Source organism: Lemur catta, chromosome 3, assembly GCF_020740605.2.
Source record: "Lemur catta isolate mLemCat1 chromosome 3, mLemCat1.pri, whole genome shotgun sequence".
NCBI classification, from domain to species: Eukaryota; Metazoa; Chordata; class Mammalia; order Primates; family Lemuridae; genus Lemur; species Lemur catta.
Window position 1 is genome coordinate 17,662,274 of NC_059130.1, and position 12,681 is coordinate 17,674,954.

The 12,681-nt window shown below is 36.7% G+C and overlaps 1 protein-coding gene and 1 non-coding gene across 2 annotated transcripts in view; both read right to left on the bottom strand.

Annotated features, from left to right (window-relative positions):
- Nucleotides 1-12,681, bottom strand: part of RSBN1 (round spermatid basic protein 1) — a 51,774-nt gene that overhangs the window by 19,459 nt on the left and 19,634 nt on the right. The window lies entirely within an intron of this gene.
- On the bottom strand, nt 6,650-6,753 carry LOC123636158. Its single transcript, XR_006734366.1, has one exon. It is a non-coding gene; the product is annotated as a U6 spliceosomal RNA (small nuclear RNA).

Here is a 12,681-nt window from a genome sequence, read left to right on the forward strand (position 1 = left end):
ATTTTTAAAGTGAGTAAGACTCAATCAAGAGAAAGAAAAGAAACAAAACCAAAAACTGCCCTGAAGTGAAAAGGCTGTCTGAGAGACAGAAGGAAGAGTTAGTTAAAGAAACTGTGCAAGGATGAAGAAAGTAAGACAACTAAAGTAATACAAGAATAACATTTCAAAAAATGGCCAAGAACTTAAGGATTGTCTTTAAAAAAAAAACAACTGGCTATTGTGAATAGTGCTGCAGGAAACATGGGATTGCAGAGATCTCTTCCACATACTGATTTAATTTCCTTTGAATGGATATATACCCAGAAGAGGGATTGCTGGGTCATGTGGTAGTTTTATTTTTAATGTTCTGAGGAACCTCCATACTGACAACCATAATGGCTGTACGAACTTATGTTCCTACCAACCGTATAAAAGCTCTCCTTTTTACAAATCTTTACCAGCAGGTTATTTTTTTTGTCCTTTTGTTAATAGTCATGATAACTGAGGCGAGGTGATATCTTATTGTAGTTTTGATTTCCATTTCCCTGATGATTAGTTACATTGAACATTTTTTCATATACCTTTTAGCCATTTGTATGTCTTCTTTTGAGAAATGTCTATTCAGGTCTTTTGCCCAATTTTGGTTTTTTTTTGAGACAGAGTCTCGCTTTGTTGCCCAGGCTAGAGTGAGTGTCCTGGCGTTAACCTAGCTCACAGCAACCTCAAACTCCTGGGCTCAAGCAATCCTCCTGCCTCAGCCTCCTGAGTAGCTGGGGCTACAGGCATGTGCCACCATGCCCAGCTAATATATTCTATATATTTTTAGTTGTCCAGCTAATTTCTTTTTATTTTTAGTAGAAACAGGGTCTCGCTCTTGCTCAGGCTGGTCTCGAACTCCTGACTGCGAGCGATCTCCCACCTCGGCCTCCCAGAGTGCTAGGATTACAGGCGTGAGCCACCGCGCCCGGCCTTGCCCAATTTGTAATCGGATTATTTGTTTTTTGTTATTGAGCTGAGTCCCTTATTTATTGCCAGATGGATAATTTGCAAATATTTTCTACCATTCTGTAGGCTGTCTCTTCACAGCCAAGAAACAGAATCAACCTAAGTGTCCATTAAAGGATAAATGGATAAAATTAGTGTGGTATATACACACAATGGAATACTATTCAGTCATAAAAAAGAATGAAATCCTGTCATTTGCAACACCATGGATGAACCTGAAGGATATCATATTAAGTGAAATAAGCCAGGCACAGAAGGACAAATACCACATGATCGTACACATTCGTGGGGTCTAAAGAAGTTGATCTCATAAAAGTAGAGAGTAGAATAATGGTTACCAGAGGCTGGAATAGGTAGGGGCAAGCAGGAGACAGGGAGAGGTTGTTCAATGGGTACTATGTCACAGTTAGGTAGGAAGAGTAAGTTCTGGTGTTCTATTGCACAATAGAGTATCATTAATGATGTACTCTATATTTAAAAATAGCTAGAATAGAGGATTTTGAATGTTCTTACCACAAAGAAATGATTTGATCATTACACTATAAGTATAAAAACATCCCACTGTACCCCATAAATATGTGCAACTACAATGTGTCAATTAAAAATAAAACAAAAAGATAAGTGCTGGTGAAGATGTGGAGAAAAGGCAACCCTTGTACACTGGTGGGAGTATAAATTGATAAAGCCATTATGGAAAACAGTATGGAGGTTTCAATTAATTAAAAATGTAACTACTTTATGGTTCAGTAATCCTACTTCTAGATCTATATCCAAAGGAAATAAAATCACTATCTCAAAGGAAGAAAAAAAAACAATGCATTTTCAGTAAAGAACTAAGCTAAAGGAAGCTGACAAATGATTGATAAGGAAACATATGCTTTTAATTTAGACCAGGAGTTGGCACACTGCAACCCACAGGCCAAATCCAAGCTGCCAAAATTTTATTGGAACACAGTCATACCCATTCATTTACACTACAATGGCAGAGTTAACTAAGTAGTTGTGATAGAAATGGACAGAAATAGTATGGTCCACAGAGCCTAAAATACTATCTGGCCATATTTAGAAAAAGTTTACCAACCCCCAATTTAAACTACTCAAAAAGAAATCAGGGAATGTGTTTGAATGTAAACTTTGTGAAAGAGAATAATCTGTATTATTGAATAGTATGTATGCGTAATACAAAAGTGCCTGATAAGTAGAAACAAATATTTGTTGAATTTATATATGCCAGAAATGAAGTAATTAACCATTAAACTCTGGCAAAAAAAAAAAAAGAGGAAGAGCTGCTGATTAACAGTGTCTATCACTTACATTAAATTAAATAAATGCAAATGTTTTGATGCATTTAATTAACAGCACAAGTTAGAAGATGAACAGCATTTGTGACCACAAACTCAACATACACCAACTGCATGAAACTGATGCCAAACAAGCAAACTACTTCTTCCTTTAAGTAAGAGAACTTCCTGGGCATAAGGCCAACGAGCTGGGCTCCCTGACAGCTAAATGGCCAATAGGACATCAGCATAAGTTACATATGCAATTTCCAGAACATGTCTTTATAAGAAAGTGATTTGCCCTCCACTTCCTCTTTCTGAGGCTCAACCATACACGTAACACAAGAAGGAATGGCAAAACTTGAAGACAGAAGGAAACTAGGATCCTAAATGACATCACTGCCTACCTCTGGACTGCTACACAAGAAACTTTTTGTTCTAGCTACTGTATATTGGGTCTCTTTATTATGGTGGTTTTGTCTATATTTTGTATACTTTGTACTAAGGAAGGCAATTAACTCTGCATTGCACGATGACATCTGGAGTATTAGCTCCTTATCTGGGCTAGAAAATATCTATAACTAGAGCACACACAAAAGAGAACAATTAAGATGATAGGAGACTTGTGACCAACTCAAATTGGAGGAAGAGTGTAAGAAATTTAAAGTATTTCAAAAGTGCTTAACTTTAGAAAAGATTAAAGGAGGCAGACATAATAGTCTTCAAATACTTGGAGGCTTATCATAGAAGAGTGGATCTACATAACCTTAAAGAATAGGAGTTACAGAAATGCAGGTATCATTCATTTAATACAAGTTTATCATACAGTCATGTGTTGCTTAACAATGGGGATATGTTCTGAGAAATGTCATTAGGTGATTTCATCCTTGTGCGAACGACATAGAGTACTTACACAAATCTAGATGGTATAGCCTACTATACACCTAGGCTATACAGTATAGCTTTTATGTCCTAGGCTACAAACCTATAAAGCATATTACTGTACTGAATACTGTAGGCAACTGGAACACAATGGTATTTGTGTTTCTAAACAGAAAAGGTACAGTAAAAATACAGTATAAAAAATAAAAACTGGTATACCTGCAAAGGGTACTTACCATGAATGATGCTCCCAGGCCTGACAGTTGCTCTGGGTGAGTCCGTGAGCGAGTGGTGAGTGAATATGAAGGCCTAGGACATTATTGTACACTATTGTAGACTTTATAAGCACTGTACACTTAGGCTATACTACATCTATAAAAAAGGATTTTCTTTCTTCAATAATAAATTTACTTTATCTTAAAGTAACTTTATAACTTTTTAATTTTTTTAACTTTTTAAATCTTTTCTAATAACACTTGGCTTAAAACACAAACACGCTGCACAGCTGTACAAAAATATTTTCTCTATATCTTTATTCTATAAGCTTTTTCCTATTAAAATCTCTTTTGTTTTACTTTTTAAACTTTGTTAAAAACTAAGACACAAACGTGCACATTAGCCTAAGCCTACACAGGGTCAGGATCATCAATATCACTATCTTCCATCTCCACATCTTGTCCCACTGGAAAGCCGTTATTTTCTATGATAACAATGTCTTTTGGAATACCTCCTGAAAGACGTGCCTGAGGCTGTTTATAGTTAACTTTTTTTTAGTAGAAGGAGTACACTCTAAAATAGCAATAAAAAGTATAGTAAACACTAGGTGATAGGAGTTTTTCAGCTCCCTTACATCTTATGGGACCAGCATAATATATGGGGTCCTTCAGAGACAGAAAACATTCCTATACAGCATATGACTATATATCATATGCCAGGCACTGTTCTCATAGATACAGAACAAACTTGTTCCTGGGCACTTGAGGCTCACAGTCTAGTAGGGAGAGGAAGACCCTAATCTAAATAAATGTTTAACTATAAACTGCAATGTCTTCAGAATGAAAGGTATGTGACACTTGGAAAACATGGGATCCTGATCCAAAGCATAAAGTGTTCTTAGAAGTAACATTGAGCTAAAATCTGAAAAACAAGTTCAGAGGGAAACAAAATCTCTTAAGCATTGCCCTTTCCAAGGTCTAAAAGAAAGCTAATGATATTAAACACAGAAAATAAAGATTCTCGAGACTAGAGAAATGAGCTGTGGCTAGATTATGGAGAGACTTGAAGATCACATTTAGGATTTGGGAAAGCCACTAAAGGGTCTGAAGAGAAGTAAAATTACCCAATTTGCCCTTTTTCTTTGTTCATTTAGTTTTCTCAGAGGAGCACAGAAAGAAAAGAGATCAGTTAACAGGCTTTTTTTTACTATTCCAAATAAATGATAGGCTAAGCTAATAACCTGCTTTATTTATTTATTTTTTTTAGGGAGAGGAGGCCTTGCTATGTTGGTCTCAAACTCCTGGCCTCAAGTAATCCTCCCACCTTGGCCTGCTGAGTAGGCTAGGAATAGAGGCGTGAGCCACCATGCCTGGCTTTGATTTTTAAAAGGAAGAAAAAAAGAGACAGATTTAAAAAGTATTCAGGAGATAAAATTATCAAGATTTGGACAAAAACTGGAGATGATAGATAAGAGAAAGGAGTATCAAGGATGACTGTCAGGTTCTGCACTTTGCAACTGGATGGAGAAATTACTCTGTCTTCTGGAGGAGGACCAGGTTTGGATGGGGAGATGATATCTTCTGTTTTGGACATGATGAGCTTGAAGTATGTGACAGGTTGAAAAATGGCTCCCAAAATATCCAGGTTCTAATTCCTGGAACCTGTGAGTGTTACTTTATGGCAAAAGGGACTTTGCAGATGTGAATAAATTATGTTTCTTGAGATGAGGAGATTATCCTGCATTATCCAGGTAGACCCTAAATGTAATCATAGCTGTCCTTATAAGACTGAGGCAAAAGGAGATTTGACTAGGAGAATTCGGTGTGATGATGGAACAGAAATTGGAGTGATATACTTTGAAGATGGAGGAAGGGAACGCAAGCCAGGAAATACAGACGGACACTAGAATCTAAAAAAGGCAAAAAAAACTTTCCTCAGATCCTTCAGAACTGTAAAAGACTAAATTTGTGTTGTTTTAAACCACTATGTTTGTGGTAATTCGTTATAGCAGCAATGGAAACTAGGTACTTTGTGTACCCAAAGGTACATCAAGAAGGCAGCTGGGTCTGGAATCAGAAGAGGTCTAGACTAAGATTATAAATCCTAGTGATGGGCAATAATTGAAACTTTAGACTTAACCTGACTAGAGAAAATACAGAGTTGGGGGAGGGGGAGCAGTTCTTAGAAACTTCAATTAAAAAACCCAAGAGGGTAACAAAAACTAGCAAAAAAGGGAATGCAAAGGAGTGGTTAAGTGGTCACAGAGGTTAAGAAGAAAACCAAGAGAGCACAATATCCTGAACATCAAGGAAATAAACATTTTAAGAGCTTGGTCAAAATGTTGCTGAGGTTTCTAGTAAGAAGATGAAAAATGCCCATTGGTAATACCAGAGATGTTTCAGAGAAATTATGGGGGCTGAAACCAAATTTGAGAAAAGATGAAGAAACGAGGACAGCAGGTGTAAACAATTCTTTCAGTTTGGCTGTGAAAATAAGATTGACAGAAAGGGAAACTGGATCAAGGGAGAATGTTTAAGATGGAAAGATTGAGCAATGCTCTATAGCTGCAGTCCTCAACCCCCAGGGCCACGGACCAGTACTGGTCTTGGGCCTGTTAGGGACTGGGCTGCAGAGCTCCGCTGTCCTTGCCACCCCATTCCCATAGTCCGAGGAAAAATTGTCTTACGTGAAACTTAGGAATAGGGGGTTGGGGGGGGGGAGCACCTCAGGTGGTTAGTGGTGGGCAAGCACTGGTATCTTGGTAGTTTTAATTTCATTTTTCTGGCCAGGCGTGGTGGCTGACACCTGTAATCCCAGCACTTTAGGAGGCTGAGGCAGGAAGATCACCTTAGCCCAGGAGTTCAACAACAGCCTGAGCAACACAGCGAGACTCTGTCACCACAAAACATAAAAAATTAGCCGGGCATGGTGGCACCCACCTGTAATCCCAGCTACTCAGGAGGCTGAGGCAGGAGGATCATTTGAGCCCAGGAGTTTGAGGCTACAGTGAGCTATGATCATGCCACTGCACTCCACCTGGATGACAGCGAGACCCTGTCTCTTAAAAAAAGGAAAAAAAATAATTTTTCATTTTCCTCTCTCTTTTCAGAAGTTAAAGGGCCATTTGCATTTCTTTTTCTGTGAACTGTCCATTCACACTGCTTGCTTATTTTTACATTGGGTTGTTGGTATTTCTCTTGTTTATTTCTAGAGCTCTTTATAATTTAGGGAGGTTAATCCTTTGTCAGTGATATGAGCTGTAAATAATTTTCTCTTTTTTTTTGTTTTTAAATATGGAACGCTTCACGAATTTGTGTGTCATCCTTGCACAGGGGCCATGCTAATCTCTGTATCGTTCCAATTTTAGTATATGTGCTGCCAAAGCAAGCACTATATTTCATAATTTGTCTTCTGACTTTGTTTACAGTGGTTTTTGCTTTTTTAAGGGTCGTTAGAAAGTATTTTCCCATTTCAAAGTTATAAAAGAATTCTTCCATGTTTTTGTCTATTACTTTAACGTCATTTTACACATTTAAATCTTTGATCACATTTAAGATTTACCTTGGCATACAGTAATACAAATACAAAGATAAATTCTAAATATGTACCCAGATGTCCCAATACTATCTTCTCTCTGCCACAAATGATCTGAGATGCTATCATCTTTATATATCAAATGTCTACATGTACTGGGTTTATTTCTGGACCTTTCTGTCTCACCAAACAGTGTTTAAAAACTAGTACATCGTAATTCAATAATTAAATCTTTAGAATGTATTGGTACCTGGTAGGGCACTCCTCCATCATTACTTTTCTTTTCTGGATATTCTTGCCTATTTATTTTTTCATATAAACTTCAAAATCTGCTTGTTTGCCCCAGAAAAAACTATTTATATTTTATTGGCATTGTGTTCTATTATAAGAAAATTATATTCAGGAAAAATTCTCATATTGATGTTGATTCTTCTTACCCAAGAACATAGTAGTATATTTTTCCATTTAAGTCTTCTTTTGTGTGATCATGCTTCAACATTAAAAGGAAGAATCTGGTAAAGATGAAAAGGTGAAGAGAACTACTGTTTAAACATGGTAGACTAAGCACATGATTTATTTCTATTCCTTATTAAAACCCCACTCAAATGAGAGTATAATGGAAAGGGTATCAATCCCAGAAAGTAAAAGAGAGCAGAAGTAAAAACTGTAGATACAAGCTATGAAAACATTTTTGGAAGATGAAAAGTTTATAGAATCGGGAGACTGAGAACCTTTGAGCACTAAGTACCTATATAGAGAATACCCAAAAAGCCAGTTTATGCTACAGAACCATGGAAAGGCTAAGTTTTCTAGAAGGTAGGGAACAAAGCATGAAACTGAAAAACAAAGGAGATGGGTTTAATATCTGCTTAAGGGCTTGTTAGACTCCTCTATTTACCTACTTTTCACCTCCCTAACTCCATACTCCTTTTCTTATCTATTTGTGTAGAAAGTGAACCAAAACGATTACAGAAACAACGATACAAGGCACAAGTATGGGAGAAAACCATTAAATGAAAGCAAGGGATTAAGGAAAACTCCATTCATTTAACAATGCAATCACCTACCTCCTTCTATAGCTCAGCTCCAAGAATTCTAGCAGACAGGTATATAACCTACTCTACCCCCTGGCAAAAATGTGGTGGATTCTTAGCTATGGAAATTAAAAGCCCCAGAAAAAAAAGATCTCTAAAATATCTGAGGTTTTTCTCATAATGATATAACCAGATTCCCCACCCAGTCATCAAATGATAAGCCCTACCCTATGTACTCACAGAGTTTCTAATGAGTTTTATACTGACTCACATTTAAATATGAACAGATCACCAGATGTTTGATGAAAACATCTACCATAAACAGAAGACTAAAACAAAAAAAAACGTGAAAACAGAGACAACTTAGAACATAAAAGAAAATTTCAGGCCACGCGCAGTGACTCACGCCTGTAATCCTAGCACTCTGGGAGGCCGAGGCGGGTGGATGGTTTGAGCTCAGGAGTTCGAGACCAGCCTGAGCAAGAGCCAGACCCCGTCTCTACTAAAAATATATATATATAAAAAAAAATTAGCTGGGCATGGTGGCGCATGCCTGTAGTCCCAGCTACTCAGGAGGCTGAGGCAGGAGGATCACTTGAGCCCAGGAGTTTGAGGTTGCTGTGAGCTAGGCTGACGCCATGGCACTCTAGCCGGGAAACAGAGTAAGACCCTGTCTCAAAAAAAAAAAAAAAAAAGAAAAGAAAAAAAAAATTGTTAAAAAAGAAAATTTCAAAACAAGTATTAATATCAGATAGATGAAAGAAAACATTATATCCATGAAACAATAACAGGAAGTTATTTTAAAAAGAGGAAACAAGAACAAGCTCTCAAATTGAAAAGATTATAGCTGAAATTAATCAACATTAAGAAGATAGTTAAATCCCCCCAGAAAGTAGAGAGAAAAAAGACAAAAATATAAGAAAAAAAAGATGAAAAAATTAGACATTCAGTTAGGAGCCCTAACATAAAAGTAGTAAACAAAAGTTTCAGGCCAGGCGAGGTGGCTCACACCTGTAATCCTAGAACTTTGGGAGGACGAGGCAGGAGGATCACTTGAGCCCAGGAGTTTGAGACCAACCTGGCCAACAGCAAGAGCCCATCTCTAGAAAAAATTTAAAAAATTAGCCACTTGCGGTAGCGCACACCTGTAGTCCCAGCTATGCAGGAGGCTGAGGCAGGAGGATTGCTTGAGCCCAGGAGTTGGAGGCTGCACTGAGCTATGATGACACCACTGCATTCTAGCCTGGGCAACAGAGCAAGACCCTGTCCCCCTAACCCAAAAAAGTTTGAAGAAAAACAAACACTGAAAACCAAGAGAAGGAAATTAAGAAAGAATACAAGAAAGATTTCTCTAACAGAAGGACATGTGCTTCCATATTAAAAAGGGGGGGGAGGGAGCACAGTTCAATTGCACTGGTTATGTTTTATTTTTTAGTCCAGGTAGTAGGAACACAGCTATTTGTTATTATTCTTTATATCTCTTTGTATGTCTGAAATCTTTCACAGTAATTTTTTAAGAAAAAAGACCTATCTCAAAGCACATTATCCTTGGTATTCTGAAATTCTATAGTAAAGAGATTTTGAAAGCTTCCATAAAGAAAAAAACAGAACACCCAAAAAGAATCAGGAATCATTTACGGCATTGGATTTCTCAATGGCAACACTAGAAGTTTAAACGTTGGAGCAATGCCTTTATAAATCTGAAGAAAAACGACCTCCCACCTAGAATTCCACACCTATCTACACTACCAATCAAAATGTAACAGCAGAAGAAAGACTTTTCAAACATGGGAGACCTTATTTGAGTCACTAAAACCAGGCAACAGTCATGACATGCCAGACAGGAGAAAAGGCAAACAGAGAAACCAGGATATACATGCAGATAAACAGATACACAAATGTTTGCTGTAACACAATAATATTACAAAACTGCAAAGAAGCTAAATGTCCAAGAATAAATAAATTGGGATATAGTAACCCAATGAAATACTAAACACAATGGTTAAAATGAATGAACTAGAGTTACATGTATCAAAATAATTCTCAAAAACAATGTTGAACCAAAACAATCTGCAGAAGGATACATGCAATATACTATTTATAAAATTTTACTTTTTCTTTTTCTTTTTTTTTGAGACAGAGTGTCGCTTTGTTGGCCTGGCTAGCGTGAGTGCCGTGGTGTCAGCCTAGCTCACAGCAACCTCACACTCCTGGGCTTCAGTGATCCTACTGCCTCAGCCTCCCGAGTAGCTGGGACTCCAGGCATGCGCCACCATGCCCAGCTAATTATTTTTTTTCTATATATATTTTAGTTGGCCAGATAATATATTTGTATTTTTAGTAGAGACAGGGTCTCGCTATTGCTCAGGCTGGTCTCAAACTCCTCACCTCGAGCCATCCACCCGCCTCGGCCTCCCAGAGTGCTAGGATTACAGGCGTGAGCCATCGAGCCTGGCCTATAACGTTTTAAATGCACAGTAACATACTGTTTTTCTGTTCATACATAGTAGTAAAATACTAAAAGATACATGGAAATAATATACCAAAAATTCAGGATAAAGATTTACTTATGTAGAGAAAGGAATACACATACAAAGCAGAAATTCATTTAATATAATTTATACTCTTCTTCCCGTGGGAATGGAGGCGGCAAAGGTTGGAGGGGTGGGGGCAGGTAATTGACATTAAAGATCGTAAGTAAATGGGTACAGTTTCTGTTTGGTAAGATAGAAAAGTTCTCGAAATGGATGGCAGTGATGGTTGTACAATGTTGTGAATGTACTTAATGCCACAGAATTACATTAACAGTTAAAAATGGTTAAAATGGTAAATTTTATGTTATGTATATTTTACAATTTTTTAAAAACCTTAGCAGACTAACAGATGGAATCCAGAACAGAATAATTATAAACTATAACGCCTAAGCAAAACTATCATAAATTATATTTATTACTGAAGTATACGTGTGTGTGTGTGTGTGTGTGTGTATGTGTATGGATAGATTTTTTTTTTTTCTCCAGTGAGATACCTCTAGAAAGGTAGGGAATTCTAGGCTGGAGGTCATTTTTCTTCAGATTAGCCTTTGAGGAGGATATGGGATATCTTCTCTAACAGGAGGGAATGAGGAAAAGATATATACAGATAAAAACATTTAAATAGTAATTATGGAGAATAGGCAAGGAGCTGAACAAAGAAAAGAAGTAGGCTTCTTAGGCAATGTTGAGGGACCAATGGGAGCCTTATGAAAACTTACAGAAAGACAAAGTCCCGAATGATTACCAATCCAAATATTTTTTTCTTTAATTTGCACTTTGTAGAGATTAGATGATTATCTCTTAGTCTATGATGCTACGAAATTTTAAGAGGATGGTATGTACAGGTCAAATTAAGAGAATTAGAGTAATGGTAGATGAGGTATATGGTTTAAAATAGTGTTTCTTAAACTTGGCTGATTATAGGAATCAAATCACTTGAGGTACTTATCTCAGGCCTCACTCTAGACCTAATGAATCAGAATTTCCAGGAAAAGAACCTGAGATTCTAATGCGTACCCTGCACTAGCAACCCCAGATTATTCTTTGGATATGGCAAGTTTGGAAAAAATCTGGCCTGGAAATGGCACCTGAAAGCAAAGAACAAATTGAGTTCTACCCTTTCCAAAATGTATGTATTGGGGCACAGTGAAGTAAGAAACAAATGTTAGGAAGACTGGAGGGAGGTAAGCGGAGACCAAAGAACAGTAAAAAATAAGGCTGCCATAGAAGGAGACATTACATTAATAGGAAAAACTCAGCCTTTAGTAAAATTAGAAGGCAAAGTGGAGAGGGGAGAAGGATGTGGGATCAAACAGAAATATGCCTATGAGAAAATAGTAGTTAGATTTGCATAAAAATGTAATATATTTGTAATATCTATAAAATCTTAAACAATTACTTTGAATATGCACATTGCTCTACATCAATACACATATAGTCCTTGAGATTAGAAACTCAACTTTATAAAATTATCTTGTAGAGATTTCTGAAGAGTTAAGTAAGCTCATCTGGGTTCCCAATACATATACAAAAAAGACAGTCCTAAGTTGGTTAATAACTCAGGAGAACACCAAACTAGAAATGCACTATATGGAAAACTCTGTATATGGGAGTTTGTGGAGGAGGGGGTAGATTATCCCACAGAACTCATGTTTCAGGAAGAAGTCTATTCAAGCTTATTATTTAAAAAATAGAAATGAAAAAGATAGCCAGCAATCTTCCTAACCTTATGACCTGCGAATCAAAAGGCATTTCCATTTTAAAACACACAGCCAGTTTGAGTGGGTCAAAGTGAGTTTATTATAAGCTATACTTAGAATGAGAGAAAAAAAGAATCAAACCTACTATTTTTATTTATGCTGTTTTATTTTATAAAGCATGCCACTTAAAATATTTATTTCTCCTTTTATATAACACACTGATATATAGAGTTCCTTAAGGATTTCTCAGTTATTCCCAAGACACAGACCACTCTACTAGTTCCACTCTTTATTAGCATTATCAATTCACTATAAAATATTAATTATATTAATCAAAGATCAGAGAACACATAATAAACCCATTGAAGGCCTTTGTCCCAACACACTATGAGCAAATAACATTTTTTGTTTTTCTCTGGAACAGTAGACATTAAAATTAAACACTCCAATTGTATTTACATTTTATAGAGTAATAAAAGTAACATTTATAAGAACTACTACTACCCAAATAAAGTTT